The sequence below is a fragment of the Rhinolophus sinicus genome, chromosome 5 (genome assembly GCF_057876585.1).
Source record: "Rhinolophus sinicus isolate RSI-liver-muscle chromosome 5, RSI-T2T, whole genome shotgun sequence".
Classification (NCBI taxonomy): domain Eukaryota; kingdom Metazoa; phylum Chordata; class Mammalia; order Chiroptera; family Rhinolophidae; genus Rhinolophus; species Rhinolophus sinicus.
This window is the reverse complement of record NC_142505.1, coordinates 41,597,264-41,613,346: the sequence shown is the minus strand read 5'-3', so window position 1 is coordinate 41,613,346 and position 16,083 is coordinate 41,597,264.

Here is a 16,083-nt window from a genome sequence, read left to right as displayed (position 1 = left end):
TCCTCAAATACACAATGTTCTCTGTTTGGTACAAGTAATAGTTTTGAGGAAAATAATCAAGTTAATTCTCAAAACTTACAAAGTAAATAGCTATTGTTTAATTCAAAAATCATCAAGTCTTCAATTACAGCACTGAGTTATAGTCTACAATATCTACTCTTCCACTTAAAACTGTGTAATAAAACTCTGAAAAATACCTTATTAATAATTCCTATCCCATGAATTCTATCAAATGCCAAGAGTAAAACTTTCACTTTTGTGCTTAGTAGTGGAAAAGTGGGCTTTAATTCTTTTTCCTAATTTAGGAAGACTATTTATTCAGTAACTGTATTTTTTTGGCGCTGCATCGGGATACAGGTGCAGTTCCTTTCTAGATTTCACATTGTCTGGAATGTTCCATGTTTTGATCCAAAATATACTTTATGTTCCACAAATGAGAGGAAGAGCTTGGAGGCCTGGATTATTTTACAAAAGTAATTTTTCAATTCTTTGAAAAAATTCAGTGTTTTACATATTTTACTCATGTTTTTATGACCAATGGGAGACCCTTCCCCATGTCTTACTATTTTGCTAACTAGAAAAGTAACACATGAATGTCTGAAAAATTCAGAAACTATCAAGAAAAGAAACATCCCCAGTATTCCGTACCCCAGAGATAAGACCTTTTAACAATTTGGAGTATTGTCTTCAAGTTGTGTCAATTTTAAATTTTATGAAAGTTTTGAATCTGCTTTTTAAATAATATATTGCAAGCCCTCTGTTTTCAACTTCCTGAGATGGGAAAACAATTTTGTCAGCTACTGTTTCTCCTCTAAAACAGTCCAGGATTTGATTATGTGAAATTGAGGGGGCGTGAGATTTACAAATAAAAATTTCTGTTGTGACAACGGAGAAAAATGCATCAAAGGGAGTCAGCCTGAAGACAATTTGTGCAAATTGACAATGCCCTAACTACACAGCACAAAGCTTAAATTGCTTTTAATTTCTGCAGATTTCTGAAGTTACTTAAATAGATTTCACCCTACTAGCCCTTCTAAATCCTGTCCAGTATTTTTTTGTCTGAAAGGTTATTTGTGGGCTAGCGATGTTCAGAAAAGTATTAGGGTACAAAAAAATGTTCATTGGTATCAGTATTCTAGGTTTAAATAATGGTAACAACTCTTAAATATTTTCCAAATACTTTTTTGGCTTGAATAAAATCATGCATTTTTTCCCCTCAAAATATAGTAACAAAATAATAACAATCAAGGTCTGAGATATTATAAAAGTATTACCTTTTTATCATATGATGTATTTAGGGTCCCTAAACTATATTTCAATGTTAATTAATGATTTTTGAAGGCAAACATTTACTTCCTTTCAAAATTAAACAAAGCATGAAGTCTTATTTATGATTTAAATTGGGTGATTTATTGTAGAATCTTAGGTTTGTTAGGCTTTTCTATGACTTGTCGTTTTGGATGAATGCTGAACAAACATATTTATGACTTCCATTAGCATGCAAAAGTATGCTTTTGTTGTTGTTTGGTTTGGTTTTTGACAATCAATCCCCTGCACTGATGGCCTGGGTGACTTAAACTTATAAATTTTCTTCACGATTTTCAATTAAATTTATCAAAATAACAGCACATATTAGCCTTTGCCCTTTGTGTTCACTAAAAATTAGCTAATTCTTTACATTGGAAATTTTTTGCAAGAATCTAGAAAAAGAGAGAATGGGATATTAGTTGCCAAATATATTGGAATAAATTGTAATCCTATTTTTATAATTAACTTGTAGAAATGTACTGCAATTTCCCAATAAATATCACTTGATGTCTCAGGCAATTTGCTTCAGAAATTACACTCTCTCCCACAATACAAAAAAGTAATGTCACAAAGGTGAATTCTAAGATACATATTGACAATAAAGGGCCGTAAGCACACAGTGGGCAAAAGTCCTAGCAAACTTGAAAAATATTTAACGGAACAATAATGGAGCAATGCCAAATGCTAAAAGTCACCAAAGATAATTTTAATTGTTGTAGATATAATGGTGTTCAATGACAGCTGTTTTGGAACAAAAAGGTTATTTCCTGCAAATTTCAGTAAGTTTTCTCCTAAAATAAACTCTCATTGATTGTTAAAATTACCAATTGTCCTTAATAGCAAATGGACACCAAAGTTGGCTAATAACTTGGAGTATGGAGTCACTCCTACATGTTGATTTGTAAACACTATCTGGAGGAAAAATTAAAAGACATAATGTAGCCCAGTGTTATTTCTCCCTATGGAGATATTACAGGACTCTTATGTAAGAGAAGTAGTTGAAAAAAATATCTAAAGCAAAAAGTACTTACGAACTGAATGTTGCAATTTTCCCAGTAAGCACAGCTTCCTCTCTCCTTTCCCCTCACTTTTTTTGGAAATGACAAGAATAAGCTTTTTTAAAAACTAGATTTTGCTAGATTATAAATAAAAAATGTAATTACTTAACAAAAGATTTAACTTATTAGCCAATAAAAATGTATCTTGTTCTGTCCTGATAGTGCTAGAATAAGCTACTTTGGATTTTGATTTTATTTGTACAAGTCTATTTTTATGTTTATTTGACCCAAGGTTATCATTTTATACATTATGCTTAATGGTTCAATTCTATTTTTTGTTCTTATATATTTTAAAAATTTGTGTTGACAGCTACTTGAGTAAAAGTAACGTGGAGAAACATAGAGAGGGTACAATTCCTATTCTTAAATCTAGAGGCACAGTCATTTAGTTCATTTATTAATTCATTTCATTGCATCAATATTTTTCTAATTAAGAAAACTAATATGTATTCATTATTTTTAAAGTTGGAAAGTTCAGAAAAAGATAGAGACTAAGAATCACCTTGAATATATCCCACCACCCAGAAATAATGTTGAAACATAAACCTTTTTTCTGCACATGTGTATATACAATTATGTTTTTAAACAAGATGTGGATGGTGTTTTGTGTTTTTTAAAAAATTTAGTTATCAGTTTAACAATGATGAGAAAAGAACTAAAACTTTTTTAAAAAATAACTCTCACTAACGATTCCCATTATCCTTAGATCTTTAAGATTTTTTTTCTTTTATTTGGTTCTATTTCTTCCTTGTGGAATCCATATCATTCAATTATATATATACGCTTTTTAGGTGGTATTCCCAGTCTTTTCTACTTAAGAATTCTTTTTAAGGACACTTCGTTTTAAGCAAAACATTTATTAAGGCCTTTCATAGATCAAAATAATGCATTAAATCTATGTTTTTAAAAGATTAAAAGGTAAAAGAAAATTTCTATGAGGCTTGGTCTTCTCAAACAAGTAATGAACCATGGAAGTAATTTAATATAATAATGATTATTATGACAATCAGAAGTTTTAGAACTTAGTCATTTTGGTTCACTCTCTTTTGTGGAATATATTTAAATTTTTATTCTGTAGTAATACTATACTAACTTTTAAAAGGGTAGATCTGTATGTTCTGACACAAAAAGACCTTATTAAGTGAAAAATTCACAGAACCATCCATTTCAAATAATTTATGTTGAACAACTAACTATAAAATTGTATATGCTAAAGTACATATGTACTTTTATCTGTATGAAAATACATAGAAAAGAGGCTAGCAAGAAACAACTTACTTTGGGATGGGAAGTGGAAGAGGGAGATAGTAAAGGGGAGCTTTTACAATTTATTCTAAATATTTCTGTATTCCTCTCAACAAAAATAAATTCATGCATTACTGGTGTAATGATTTTAAAATGGAAGAAATTAAGGTGACCTAACATCATATGCCCATTTATATTGGCCCTTTTTACTACTCTGAATTCTAGTCATTTCTGTAAGCATCTTACCTCATCTCTTCTAAGAAAGTTGAAAGCTTCTGAAGAAGACACATGAATTGTACTTTGCATTTTCCCCATATCCCTGGAATTAGTGCCTTGGCCTGGTAGGTCCTAAATATGACTGTCATGAATATATAAAATTATGATGTAGAGAATGATTTAGAAGCCACTATTTCACTAGAGCAGCAAAATGATTATCTTTTGGAGACAAATCTATAAAGAGCTCTGGTTATAGATTTCATTATAAATCCTTTACAACAAAACAACAACAGCAAAAGCACATTGGATTCTATTGCCCTGTCTAGTATAATTACTAGAAGCTCAGTTTAATAAACTTGAACCACACTTGGCATATATATTTTCTTTTTCTTTTTTTTTTTTAACCTGGGAGAACTGAAAGTCTTCATTTCTAGTACCATGGCAGGGCCAGCTAAGAGCTCTGCAATGGGCACCATGTTTTCTGTTGTGAAAGAAAGAACTCTGGCACTCCATTGGAGCAACTGACAGAAGGAAAGTAGGTATTCGATTTTATAATGTGAACATAGGAAGCAAAAGTGCCAAGGGAGCCTATCCCTGACTATTAATATTCACCTTGAACCTAGGTAGATATGGCCTATTTTGATATGACAGGTACTATTGTGAATTGTAGTTAAACCAGAATTACAGTCTACTTCATCATGAAATATATTAATGAATTCCAAAATAAGGAAAGAATGGATGGATATTTATTGCAGGTGATTTCATTCACAAAACATACTTATACAATAGCAAATAGCTTCAGTTATTCAAACTGACAGCTTCTTTCCAGATCTACCCTGATCCAGCCACAGAAATACAAGTATGGCTAGAAATGCGTCAACCCCTTTATTTTTGAGGCTTCTCTTTCTTTTCACTGGCTCTTTTTCCTTAGCTTAAAATTATGTGCAAATCTTTCTCCCACCATGTTAAGACTCTGTAAAATCTACCCTCTTTCCTTCACTGACAAACGTCACTAAAAGCCATCTGCCCTCAATATCTCTACTTTCTCACCACAATTGGTAACCAGAAATGGCTGAGAGACTGGACTCAGGAGTTAGGTAGAGCCAGTTATCTTAGATCTATTGCAAAGTTGCATGACTGGTCAAGACCTTTCTGTGTCTCAATTTACTCATTCGTAATATGAGGATGACATTATTATTTTGTTAATAACTTTTATTGGGGAATATTGGGGAACAGTGTGTTTTTTTCCAGGACCCATCAGCTCCAAGTCAAGTCATTGTCCTTCAATCTAGTTGTGGAGGGCGTGACTCACTGGCCCATGTGGGAATCGAACCAGCAACCCTGTTGTTCAGAGCTCACGCTCTAACCAACTGAGCCACCTGGCCGCCGGATGACATTATTAATAACATTATTGCCTTACCTTAAAGGGCTGTATGAAGATTAAATAGCACAATGCTAGGCTCATAGTTGATGCTCAACAAATGTTTCTGACCAACATGACTTCTGCCTCCCGCTGGTCTTTCACCAAAGTTACCAGGCCAATCTTAGCTGACTTCTCTGTCATCTGAGAGTGGTGTCTGTTCTCTCCCTTTGACCTTCATTATACCAGGCCACTCTCATTTTTCTTTTTCTTTTTTCTATTTCTCTAGCTGTTCCTTCTCAGATTCCACCTATCCCTTAAAATCTCATCTTCCCCAGAGATTTCTCCTCAGCCTCCTCACCTTCTTGCTTTCACTGGCAATCTCATTCACATCTGTGGGCTCAGTTGTGGGTAAACAATGACAACTCCATCACACACCCCTTTCCGACACCTCAATCTACAATCTGTGGGCATCATCACTTGGCTAGACCCACAAACACCTGAACCTTAACATGTCTCAAGCTGAGCCCGTCAACTGCTCAAGTCAGAAACCTGAGCATCAACTTAGACTTGTGCTCTCTAGTGCATGTGGGTTTGTTTGTTTTTGTTTGGTTGTTTTAAAGGCCTTGGATCCTACCTCCAAAATGTTTTTATATGGCTACAGTCTATTCATCCTTTAAGATTAAGTGCAGGTATTACATCTTTGGGAAGCCTTCTTATTAACCACCCCCTTCCTCAACCTGATTAGATTTCTCCCCTTCTATGTACCCCCATAGAACCACACGATGCCACTTTCATAGCATTTATTGCATTGTATTCTACTTTAAAAAAAAAAAAAAAACTTGTCTGTCTCCTCTATGGTACTGTGAGATCCCTAAAAGCAGGGTTTTTGTCTTTCAGCCTGATACAGTATGTGGCAAAGAAGATGCGCTTCATAAGGATTTGAAAGTGAACCCACACTAGCTTGATGAATTCCACTTCTGTCTCAGGCATACTATCAATAGCTTAGAATTTAGCGCAATGATGGAGAGAAGCTCAATGACGTTATAAACAATTTACAAAATATTAAATCTGCTCCTAAATAAGGAAGAGTTAACTATATACTAGAGTTAAAGGGAGCTTTGCCAAGTCAATAAATTACTTGGTGTTTACTGAATACTGTTTCCCCCAAATATTGAATATGTTTACTATTTCCATTGCTCACATTTCTTAGTGAGCGTAACTGGAATTAAACTTTTTTTTTTCATGAGAAGGAGGAGATTCGTTTGGTAAGAAAGCATTTTAAATGATGGCCCTTAAATACTGGAACAGGCAATTCTTTTCTGTCTCAGTTGGGATTTGGACTCTGTAATCACATGATAGAAAACGTTAAAAATCTGGCCTTATGTTTTGAGTTCTAATAAAATTTTTCACTTTACTACTTCTGACTTTTTTTGTTACAAGAATGATTCTCAAATTTTAATGTGCATAAGAAGTGAACTCATGTCAGGAAAGGAGAGAAGGAACCAAGATTGAGAATAATAATGAGAATTTGTCATTAATAAAACACCACAAATACTTCATAGTAAAACATACAATCGTTACTTTGCCAGAATTCAGGGATTTATCTTAGAAATAGCCACTAATTATATCATAGTTTTTACATCAGATAGTTTCCCTTCATTACCTACAGGTATAATTTAGGACCTATTAAGTTCTGTGGTTGTTTACCAGTATCTAATCTTTAGGTATCACAAATAAACTTTAATTGCTCTTAATTCATTGACAAATATTTATTGAGTACCTACTGTGTGCCAGACACACATAACACTTTGAATGTAAAATATCAGGATTTGGAGGTTCTTCCTGTTTGGAATAGAGTGTTATTTTGAACATAATAGTAATTCAATCAATGTGTGTTGACTCACTGATTAAATTTAGTGTAGAAAATACTATTATTTGAGCTCTTTGAAATCTATACAAGAACGCTGTCAGAAAAGCTGCATCATTAGAACAAGTATCAGGAAATCCCCTTGGTAGTGGTGACACTTTAATGATAGCAAATATAAAAACTGCATTGGCGGATCATGATCTAAAGTTAAACAATACACTGAATCCTTTTTAAACAAAAAAGGCAAATTTAAAAGAACTGTATAACACACATTTAAACTAGAAATGTGCTTTTTAAGATTAATCAAATAATTTTCAATTCAACTTGCAAACAGAAGACCAAAGGATCTAGAAAACAACCCATTATAGTAAATCCATTATACTATCCTAGTTAAATGAAGTGATCGACTTTTAATACAAGATAGTAAGTAAGTGGACTGAGTATATGTATTTACCAAGCTTCCCTACCCCAGAAGCCCATTAAAATGATTAAGGCCACTGCTAGTCCATAAGGAATTTTGGTGTGAATTAGGAAAAGTCACCCTTCTTTCAGGTAGAATGAGTGTGTGGCTAGGGCTTCAGACTCTCTTTGTCCACCTAACTGGCCTCTTAGGGCAGAGCTATAACCTGCACAACAATCTGATGTAGCCCTGAAATACCAGAATGACATAATAAGGTGGGTGGGGGAAGAAGGAAAAAGTGAAAACATGATTGTTCTTATTCAGTAAGGGGGGGGATACACATGATCCTTTTTTTTTCTCAGCATCATTTTTAAATATTGAGATATAAGTTACATAGCCTGAAATTCACCCATTTGAATGTACAATTCAGTGGGTTTTGGTATGCTTAACAAAGTTGTGTAACCATCACCACTGTCTAGTTCCAGAACATTTCATCACCCCAGAAAGAAACTTCCCTATTTTCTCCTCCCCCACCCTCTGGCAACCGCTAAGCTATTTCTGTCGCTATGCATTTGCCTATTCTATTACATTTCATATAAATAGAATCTTACAATCTGAGGTTTTTGTGACTGACTCCTTTCACTTGGCATAATGTTTTTGAGATTCATCCATGTTGTCGCATGTATCAGCACTTCATTCCTTTCTGTTGCTGAATAATATTCCAATGTTTATCCATTCATCCATCAATGGACATTTGGATGGTTTCCACTTTTTGGCTACTATTAATAATGCTCCTATGAACACTGGTATACAAGTGGCTTGACTTTTTACAAGAAGCTTATAATATTTCTGTGATTTTTTTAAATAATAGAGAGGGAAAAAAGTCATTATTCATGTGAAAGGCCAAGGCTGTAATTTCTTTTTCTTTTCTATTTTGTTTTTGTTTTTCCTCTTAGATTTAAGTATCCTGTCATTATTTGGTTGTATTGACTTCAGTTGCCCACATATTACAATTGTTTTTGAAATTTGGCTTGTAAATGTTTGTTTTATACAACATTGCCTCCTTTAAGCATGCTATATGCTAGACAGGCCGATTTTTTAAAAATTTCTTTTGGAAATGTCAGTGATACTCTAGGATTATATTCCTGAATAAATCACAGTGAGAATTATGTTTTATAGAACCAGACTAAACAATGCCCTAATGCTAATAAATTTGCTTTCTATCATTAATCAAGTAAGCAAATTGTCCAGGCCACTACAATTCCATTTATAGAACAGTTGAAGAGGTCAATTAAATCTATCTTTTAAAGGTCTGTATTTGGAAGAGTCAACTTCCTACTACTGAAGGAATAAAAATTTTTTTTTTCACCGAGCAAGTGCTCCTTATATGTTTACTGAATGAATGAATGAATGAATGAATGAATGAATGAATGAATGAGTAATGTACTTTTGGTGACTCTAAAATTCAGAAAATAGAGATCAGTCATCCTGTTGCCCAATAGCTTCAGGGGCTTGTGAGGATTGCAAGGCTGTCTGAACATAAATGGCTTTAGACTGCCGTGCTCTTGGTTGGTTTTGCATTACCGATCTAAAAAAATTTTTTTTAATTAATTCATTCATTTTTCACCCATCCTCTTACCCCCTTCTCTCTGGAAGCCATCATTTTGTTCTCTGTATGGGTCTGTTTCTGCTTTGTTTTTCTTTTTAGATTCCACAAATAAGCGAAATCACATGGTATTTGTCTTTCTCTGTCTGACTTATTTCACTAGCATAATAGTGAAGACTGTAAGTCTATCCAGATGGCAAGATTTCATTCTTTTTAATTGCTGAGTAATATTCCATTTCATATATACATATATGGTGCTACATCTTTTTTATCCATTCATCTATTGATGGGCACCTAGATTGCTTCCATATCTTGGCTGTTGTAAATAATGCTGCTATGAACATAGGGGTACATATATTATTTTGAGTTAGTGTTTTTGTTTCTTTGGATGAATATCCAGAAGTGGAATTTCTGGGTCATATGGTAGTTCTATTCTCAATTTTTTGAGGTATCACCATACTATTTTCCATAGTGCCTATACCAACATACAATCCCACCAACAGTGCACATAGGTTCCCTTTTCTCCATATCCTCGCTAATACTTGTTGTTTGTTGACTTTTTTATGATAGCCATTATCACAGGTGTGAGGTGGTATCTCACTGTGGTTTTGATTTGCATTTCTGTAATGATTATTGACATTGATCAACTTTCCATGTACCTGCTGACCATTTGGATATCTTCTTTGGGAAAATGTCTATTTAGATACTTTGTTCATTTTTAAACAGATCGTTTGATTTTTGCTATTGAGCTATATGAGTTCTTTATGTATTTTGAATATAAACCCCTTATCAGATATATTATTTGCAAATCTCTTCTCTCATTCCATAGGTCATCTTTTCATTTTATTGATGGTTTCCTTTACCGTGCAGAAACTTTTTAGTTTGATATAGTTCCATTTGTTATTTGTTTGTTTGTTTGTTGTTGTAGTTGTTGTTGTTTTGCTTTTGTTGCCTTTGCCTGAGGAGACATGTCCAAGAAGATATTGTTGAGACCAATGTCAAAAAGTTTACTGCCTATGTTTTCTTCCAGGAGTTTTAGAATTTCAAGTTTTACATTTAAGTCTTTAATCTATTTTAAGTTTACTTTTGTATATGGTGTAAGAAATTGGTCCTCTCTGCCTGCCTTCCTTCCTTCCTTCCTTCCTTCCTTCCTTCCTTCCTTCCTTCCTTCCTTTCTTTCTGCATGTCTCTGTCCAGTTTTCCTAACACCACTTATTGAAAGAACTGTCATTTCCCCATTTTATATTTTTGCCTCCTTTGTCATATATTAATTGACAGTATAAGTGAGGGTTTATTTCTGGGCTCTCTATGCTGTTCTGTTTTTGTGCCAGTACCATGCAGTTTTGATTATTGTAGATTTGTAGTATAGTTTGAAATCAGAGAGTGGGATACCTCCCATTTTGTTCTTTTTCCTCAAGATTGCTTTGGCTATTCAAGTTCTTTTGTGGTTCCACATAAATTTTAGGATAATTTGTTCTAGTTCTAAGGAGAACGTCCTGGGTATTTTGATAGGGATTACATTGAATCTGAATCTGTATAATGCTTTGGGTAGTATGAACATTTTCAATTCATTAGCACAGTATATCCTTCCATTTATTTGTGTCCTCTTCAATTTCTTTCTTCAATATTATAGTTTTAAGAATACAGGTCTTTCACCTCCTTGGTTAAATTTAGTCTTAGGCATTTTATTCTTTGTTTTTATGCAATTATAACTGGGATTGTTTTCTTAATTTCTCCTTGTGATCTTGCATTATTAGTATATAGAAATGCAACAGATTTCTGTATATTAACTTTGTATCTTGCAACATTACTGAAGTCATTTAGTTCTAATATGTTTTTGATGGAATCTCCAGGGTTTTCTATACATAGTATCATGTCATCTGCAAATAGTGGCACTTTTAGTTCTTCTTTTTCAATTTGGATGCTTTTTATTTCTTTTTCTTGTCTGATTGCTGTGTCAAGAACGTCCAGTACTATATTGAATAAAAGTGGTGAGAGGGGGCATCCTTGTCTTGTTCCTGAACTTGGAGGAAAAGCTTTCAGTTTTTTCATGATTAAGTATGATATTAACTGTGGGTTTGTCATATATAGTCTTTATAATGTTCAGATATGTTACTTCTATACCCACTTTGTGGAGAGTTTTTATCATAAAAGTGTGTTGAATTTTGTCAAATGCTTTTTCTGCATCTATTTAAATGATCATATGATTTTCACCCTTGGTTTTGTTGATGCGATGTGTCACATTGATTGATTTGAGGAATAAAATAATATTTAAAAAAATTCTGCATACTAGATAAAGGTATATAGAAATTGACCTATTGAAATTTTACTGAGAGAATGAATAGATAGTTATAAAATACTAAAATCATAAAAATACTTTGGGGAAGAAAAAATATCCATGTTGTGCTGGTAGAAAGAGATTCTGTCAAGACATAATGTCAATGAACAAAGTATTACTCTTTGGTAAAGCATACACATCTCCCCAACTACCTCCCCGACTTCCTTCCGCTACAGTACAAAACATTCTAAACATATAAATGCAATCCATAACTAATCTACCAGTTAGTCAAACATTTGAAATGCAGCAAAAATGCAAAACAGAAGGAAAAAAATCACCCTGTTCCAAAGTGTCACCTCCAGAAAGGGGATCCAAATTCCATGTTCTAGATATATGAAAAATGCCCCCTTAGAAGTCAGTGCAAGGACCGGCAAGCTGACGACTGGAAAGAGAGCTGTTGTGATGGCCAGAGCAGCAAGGAGTCTGTTGGTAGCTTAGTTCATACACTTCAGGCATTTAAAAGATAGGTACCTAGATGCCTGAAAACCTCTTCTGTGAAAGAGAATAGGGGAAATTATATTATTGAAAAACCATAGTGGGAACAGAACATTTGGAATGTTTCTAAAAGGCCAGTTCTTGAGCTATAGGCTCAAACTTCCCAGTCCTCAGACCCGGCTCAAAACAGAAGTTGTGTATCAATAGTAGTTGTTCCATGTATCAAGAGCAAAGTTGGCACAGGGGTCCCATGTTCAAAACAAAATTATGTTCATAAGAGCAGAAAGGCCTGTGGTTACCTAAGTGAGGCTCATTCAGTAGCTGAGCTTGGGGTTTACATAAATAAATAAGAATCAACTTTGTAGACATAAATGTTGAAAATACAACTTTTAAAGGTGATTGAATTTATGACATTCCTATTGTTTCAATCATAAAAATTTGTTGAGAGCCTGCCACTTGCCATATGTTAGGCATAACATAAGCTAAGCCTACAAAGGTGAATTTTTAAAATCCCTATCTTAGCAGGTACATGGAAAATCTCTGTTCCTTCCTCTTAATTTTGCTGGGAACTTAAAGCTGCTCTAAAATAATAAAGTCTAAAAAAAATCGCTGCCTTCATGGAGTTTACATAGCGCAGGGAGACAAACAATAAACAAATAAAAGTTTAAAATTTAATTTCAGGTAGTGATTCATGGTATGAAGAAAAATAAAACTGTTAAGGGAATAAAGAACAATAGTGATGGAAGACCTCTTGATGAGATGACACTTGAATTATTTACTTAATACCGTGTTTCCCCGAAAATAAGACCTAGCTGGACAATCAGCTCTAATGCGTCTTTTGGAACAAAAATTAATATAAGACCCAGTATTATATTATATTATATTACATTACATTACATTACATTACATTACATTACATTACATTACATTACATTACATTATATTATATTATATTATATTATATTATATTATAAAGACCCGGTCTTATATTATAGTAAAATAAGACCAGGTCTTATACTAATTTTTGCTCCAAAAGATACATTAGAGCCGATGGTCCGGCTAGGTCTTATTTTCAGGGAAACACCGTAGTAGGCTTCAGTTTGCAAGTTGAACACTCAGCAATCAATCATTCAACCAACACTGATTGCCCATTTAATTGGTTTCAGACATTGTAGTGCAGTAGGTCCTGGCATAAAAGATCAATAAGCCGTGGCCTCTACTGTCAATCTTAATGTTAATCTTAGTAAGGGAAGAAAGACACTTCACCAACAACCTACACCGGACCGTAACAACAGCCCAGAAGACTGCACTAAGCGCAGAGGAACAAGCAGAAGCACTGAGGAGCATGCGTACTCCTGCTGACGTCTTCCAGAAGGGGAGTCAGGTTTTGCAATTCTCCCCACCTTTACCACACAATAGTCATTGTACAGCCCAAATAGGGGGTAAAAGACAGTAAGAGAGTGCTGCCAGTGGCTGAAGGTGAGCCCCCCAGGGTTCTGCCAACCTAAGCCCCACTAGCTATCCGAAAGCTTAGGGGACCCCTATCTGCTAAAATCTGTTCTTGGCACAGGTACACAAGAGTTGTTGTGTTTTTGTTTTGGGGGAGTTGTAGTTAACAACTGAAACTACCATAACTACCTTTCCCCAGGTCCAAGTTCCTTGCCCATTTCTCAGCCTGAACATATTAATGTCTTTAGGTCTTCCAAGGAGCCTGACTCTGTAGCTGCAGACAATGGTCCTTTCAGCAATGAACACCTTTTACAACTCACCCGTGAGAGACATTGAGTTGCCAAAATTTCAGTAGAGAAACTTTTCTGATAAATCCAAAATTTCCCAGAGCAAATCATTCAAACTAACTTTTATTAGACGACTGAAGAACATTTTAAAACAGTTTGAAAGTTTTATGATGAACTGTGTTTTGGGGATTTGCTCTAGAATTATATAGAAGAGAGGGAGATGGGAGAGGGTATACGTGAAACAACGTTGGCCGTATACTGAAACTAGGTTATAGATACCGGGGTTGGGGGTCATTATACTATTCTATTTACTTCTGTATTTGTCTAACATTTTCCATCATAAAAAGTTTTTGTTTTTTAGTTTTATATGGCAGAGCCTAAGACCTATAAATTCACATGGGCATCCTGAGAAAACCATCCTCATAAGGGAATCTGGGTTCATAGCTATTTCAAAATCTACTTATTAGAGTAGTGAATTTTTTTACATGGAAGAAAGACGGTAGAGTATTCATGTAGATTGATGACTAAATATGATGCATATATGAAAAAAAACCTTCAATTTAGCATCCAAACTGGGCTTTAATATATTAGAGAATGACTATCAGAAAAAAGCATTCTCAATGCTCTCACCCAGTTGATATACAATATTTATTGAGTTCCTACGAGGAGCCTGACTTGGCATTTTCTCATGTTATTTCCATTGATGAAATTATGAAAATATATTATATTTGCATGTTAGAGATGAGGAAACTAAGCCTCAGAGAGGGTGGGTCTCCTGCTCAAGGTCACAGTGAACAGAGATAAAGGTCAGGGCTCGCTCCATTCTACCAGTTCTTAATGAAAACAAAACTCTTGAAAGGAAAAGACAAATGGAAAGGACAACTTTTCTGTCCTGAAAACTATTCTGCTACCCAAGGTGACTAGTTGTATATGTCCTACCTCTTGATAGTCACAGGTCAATCTGGTGTGCAAAATTGGTCAATTTTTAGGGGAAAAGGTGGAGAAAATTGATAAAGCAGGTCTAAAGTCTCTCTTTTTTATTCCCTGAAAATCAGAAGTATTTTTGAGCCTTTAAAGATGTTTCAAACCCTTAAAACTTAACTAGTCTAACTCCAAACTACTCAAACTGCCAAATGGAGTTTCTTTGGAATTAAATATCACTATTAATTTCATAGGTGTCCATAAATTATGAAAAATAAAATATTTTCAAAAATAGGGAGTTATTTTATTCAATGTTAAAGAAAATTGTATTATTGAAGAAACGGCCTTAAAATTATGTTTCTTTTAATTTTTCCAAATTATTTGAAAGAGAGCTCTAAGTTGGGGTATTAAGAAAAAATACTAATTTAGTTATAGTCTCCATGTTTTTTTATTTTGAACCAATACATAGCTGTATTATATTGTAGCCTAATGATTTATACATAATCAAGTATTAACTTTTATTAAGATGGTCCAGAGAAAAAAATTTTATTCACAAGCAAACACCAACAGAAATAGAATGCTGAGTTAAGTAGAGAGGTAGAATGTAAAGATCACGCAATTTGAAATCAGAAGAAATGGGTTACAAGCCTGGCTTTGGTACTTAAGACCTGAAAAATAAGAGACAAGTCATTTGGTGAGGGGCAAAATAAGAGGGGACGGAACAGGGAGAGGAGGAAAAGAGGACCTTAATAATATTTAAAAGTACAGGTAAAATTTCATAACTAGATTTAAAAATCATGTGTGGGAACATAATAGAGGCATTCAAACAGTAGATGTATTTGTGAATGTCAATGTGTGTGTTTAACCTGTCCAGCATGTTGAACTGGTTATACTTTTCTAAATTTTAAATTAAATCTTCTAAATCTCCTGAGAATTTATGGTGTCTAAAGACTGATAAATGGTATCTCAGATAAAGAGGAGGAACAAATATCAGAGCCACGATTGTACACGGCTGCTGTCGATAAGTGACTCGACTGAATGACTGGAAATATAGCACATTAATTTTCCTAAACTCATCTGCAAAATGGTTAAATATCACTATTAATGCCAACATTATTTTGCTGAATCCTTAGGAAATAAAATTTTTGACATGATTTAAAATGTTTCCCTTAAAAAGTAATATGCCAGAATTTTAAAATACCTGAGGTCTGTCAGTGGGACTAGTTTAAATATAGTGGGAGTAAAACTTCCACTACCAGGCCTGTATTTCCTTCCCAATATAACAATCATAGTATGCAATTCTGAACCTGGGAACAAAGTTCCCCTAGTTGGAAGAAAAGTAAATGTATCGGCAAATCTCAAATGAAATAAACAACTGAGCATTAATTACAAAAATTAAGTGCCACCGGACCAAACATCAATATTCTGAGGGAATCCCTGTGGTTGGGGAAAACTGAACCAAGGCACAATCTTCTGTCCCTAGCAACTCCATATGGATCAGACTGCATATGTATACTGTTGCAGAGCGGAGACCATGTGTTGTGTATCATTTTATCCCCAGCACTTAACAGAAGGTCTGGCACAAAATAA